At 50.9% G+C, this 3,775-nt stretch overlaps 1 long non-coding RNA gene across 1 annotated transcript; it reads left to right on the plus strand.

Moving 5' to 3' along the window:
• Positions 1-219: 219 nt before the first annotated feature.
• Positions 220-2,318, plus strand: LOC148164579 (uncharacterized). The gene is made up of 3 exons (XR_015768034.1): positions 220-277; positions 1,075-1,276; positions 2,052-2,318. It is a non-coding gene; the product is annotated as an uncharacterized LOC148164579 (long non-coding RNA).
• The last annotated feature ends 1,457 nt before the right edge of the window (positions 2,319-3,775 follow it).

Here is a 3,775-nt window from a genome sequence, read left to right on the forward strand (position 1 = left end):
CATAACCCCCGCCCATGCCTGCGCCGCCGAGCCAGGTGCTGGCTTGAGGAGGGGCCTCCTGGACCACCTGCGGTCGCGGGGAGCCGCGGGCGTGAGGGCGGGTTGGCCGGTAGAGGCAGGCGCGGCATCCAATGGGCTCGGGGCACCACCCTCCCCGACCAGTCACCGCGTGGGGGTGGAGCTACCTCTGCGGGAGGACCCGGAGCTGCCTGGGGGTTGCAGAGGTCTGGCAGCTGGGCCCGCTCCCAGAGAGTTCACCTGTGGCGTTCGCGGCTGGGTGAGAGCGCGCTGTGGGCTGGGGTGGGGGTCCCGGGGGCAGGGTGCGCCCTGGGTGGGAGTTGGGGGTTCTCGAAGGCGGCGGGGAGCGAGCTAATCCCGCGAACTCAGATGAGTTTTCTTTTTCCCTTGAAAGCCCTTCAACTGGCGGTATCCCCCAGCCCCGTGAACTCCAGGGCCCCGCTCACCCGAGTTTTTGGGGGATGGGTTGCGGACATTTCAGGGTTTGCCTCGTTCCCCTGGAAGAGTGCACGTAAGGACCGCACACAGTCCCCTACTTCAAGTGGGGTGCCCCCTGTCCCCTGGCACAGTGCAGGTAATGGACCTTGAGCAGCACCCCGAGTTCAGCAGGGTGTCCCCTGCTCCCCTAGGCACAGGTGCGGTGGCAACAAGCCCCAGAGTCATCCCCCAACTTCAGCATTGTGCCCCATGTCCTCAGGGGGATGGTGGTAATGGCCCCTTATGATCGTCTGGGAGGGCCCTCCGTGTTCCTGCTCCCCCAGGCACAGGTGCGGTGGCAACAAGCCCCAGAGTCATCCCCCAACTTCAGCATTGTGCCCCGTGTCCCCTGGGGATGGTGGTAATGGGCTGACTGGGTGGTGCAGGAGGATCCTCCAGGTGGCGGCCTGGAGGCTGGAGTAAACCAGACTCCACTCAAGTTGCATGAGGAACAGATGAGTTGAGGTGTTCATTTGGAAGAGTAATTTCGCTTTTCCAAAAATGTCAAAGTCATTGGTCTACACTAGAATGAAGATAATGACTACTTAAAAAACAAGCATGTGTTTCCCCTTCTCCCAGAAACCGGAGCAGGTTTGCAGGCCATAGGTCGGAGGTGCCTTCTCATCCCCACCCGACAGCACTTCTCTGCTCTGGCTCCAGGAGACCTGAAGTTCTGAACATCAGCATGTGAGTCAGTGATGCAGCTTGTCACAGGATGTCAGCGTTCAGAGAAAGCAGCAGGTCCATTTGGCACAGTGTCATCATCATGTCAGGACAGGAGGTAAAACCTCTCGTGAACCCCAAACCTCCTGGGCTTTCCTCTTTTCTCTAGTTGAGCCATGAAGTAAAACTTCAGTAGCTGTCAGCATTCTCCATTTGGTGCAGGAGTTAGTTAATTTCCCTGCAGGTAGAAGATTGCAGGTGCAGGGGATCCCATTTTCTCTATTCACTTACTGCTTACAAAATAGATTCTGATTATCTGTTTCCTAGAAGTAACCTTTATTAGAAAGGGAAGGTGAAATTTACTCTTTGTGTGTTTTTAACATATCATTTGTTCCTTCATCTAACAGCGTTTATTCATTTGGGCCTAGGATATGGTTGAGTGGCCAGCATCTAGAGTTAGTTGGCTTTTTGTCGTAGGATACAGACTCGGATGATGTCTTGTCATTTGTCAAAGGTGATGTTTCATAATTGATTAGTCTTTTCATCAGAAGAGTTACAATTAGGGTCGAGGGAAAAATCAAAATTATTCAAAGCAGCCTTTTACTGTTTAAAAGTTGAACTTGAGGGGCGCCTGGGTGGCTCGGTCATTAAGCGTCTGCCTTCGGCTCAGGTCATGATCCCGGGGTCCTGGGATCGAGCCCCGCATCGGGCTCCCTGCTCCGTGGGAAGCCTGCTTCTCCCTCTCCCACTCCCCCCGCTTGTGTTCCCTCTCTCGCTGTGTCTCTCTGTCAAATAAATAAATAAAATCTTTAAAAAAAAAAAAGTTGAGCTTGACTTTCTAGTTTTTCTATATGTGTCATCTAGATATTTTGACATGCTGATTTTCTCTGTAGCTTCTTTGGTGGTGGAGTCAGAAGGAGAGTCTTTGAGAATTCTGGATGCTGGTGGCATCAAGGGGCTTGGCGTCAGGAGCACTGGGTTGAGTTCTGGAACTGCTTGCCTGACCCTAGGTGAGTCAGGTTATCCCACAGAGCTTCCATTGACTCCTTATGAAATTGCTGGCATCTAATATCTATGGAAAGGCTTTTTCCACAGAAACTGTTCTGCCTGATGAAGAGCAATTAAAAATGAGGTGATTTGGGCTGTGTTATTCTGTGAATAAAGGTTTTAACCCCCCCCCGTCATAGGATACGGTGTTTTATTGTACAAGGAGTCCTCAGAAGGCTGCAATGAAAGAAGCAGGTCTCATAGCATGTCCATGTTCCATTGATACGTTCCTTACAGTTTGCCCAGGTAGGAAGGTAATTGGAGAGAAATACGACAGAAGGGGAAAGTAGTGAACCATTCATTGGGTAGCCTTCCACCTTTCTCATGAAAGCCTTGGGCCAGTGTCATTTTGGAAGAAGAGGGGAGTCCTGGAGCTGTGCAGCGGATGGGGGAGTTCCAGGTCTGGGTAAAGCTGACAGGGGTCTCAGAGGAGAGCTGAGTGCATCGAGCAGAAGGGTGTCGGCAGGGCGGGCTCCAGGGGTGGCTTTGGGTCTCCCAAGTGAGAGTGGTGACAGGTGGAGGGCCATGAGGAGGTTCCTGGCCGAGGACAGGTGAGGCCCAGGTGGAGAGCTGGCCGAGCACCTTCTGTGCCACCAGCCTCACCCAACATACACGACATCATCGTCTGTCCCTGTCACTCCAGTTCAGACGTCTCAGAGGTGCCAGGCCAAGACGTTTGTTTGAGCTTCTTTCTTTGAGTGTGTGTGAAGTTTCAAAATTTTGATTATGGAAATGACGGGTCATCGGAACATCTGTTACTCTTTTATTTCCTGCTCTTCTTTCCATCACCAAAGTGAATCATACCTGCTAGTGGAAGGGGCTATCTGTGTGTTTTTATATCTCGATTTAATTAAACAGTGGGAAAATAATCTTCCGAAATATTATGAGAATGCTTGGTGGGTGTTCATGTTTTCCTCTTCCATGAACCACATTCCGATACTAGAAATCATGTTTTAAAGTAAAACACAGCCTCAGAGCTGTAACAAGGTGCCCTGCCCTTTGTGAGAGGGGCACATGGAGAAGGAGTGTAGGTTTTTCAGGAGCTCGTGGAGTGGTGCATCGTGCTCCCAACGGAAATCGAGCCCCCTGTTAGCCTTCCCTGAGGGGGCTGCTTACCTGGTGGCCCATCCTGGGCTCTGGAAGCTTGACCCGGTGAGTCACTTGTGACTTGAGCTGGGGAATTTGTGAAGAAAATGGAAGGAATCCTGGAGCGTGCCTGCATCCTTTGTACTCGGACAACTCCATGTAGCAAAGGAACTCATCATCCCGTGAGGCGTGTCGGGATCCCTGAGGGAAAGGGCTTCACTTCGTGGGCTGAGGTAGTGTCTTCATCCTTATCTGGACCAAGCCATATTGTATGGCTATGGAGATCCAGACCCTTATGTGACCATGTCATTATTATTATTATTATTATTATTATTTTGAGAAAACAATATAGACATTGACTTTGAGATACAAATATCGTAAAGAAAAACACAAGATCAAATATATATATATAATGATTGAACTCGTGGCCTCTCTCATTAGTATGGGTAATGTAGGGCTGCCCGTATGAGAAAGACCAAGGAAT

Source organism: Eumetopias jubatus, unplaced genomic scaffold (assembly GCF_037043125.1).
Source record: "Eumetopias jubatus isolate StellerSeaLion01/CBP00866 unplaced genomic scaffold, mEumJub1_p1.0 scaffold_4, whole genome shotgun sequence".
NCBI lineage: Eukaryota > Metazoa > Chordata > Mammalia > Carnivora > Otariidae > Eumetopias > Eumetopias jubatus.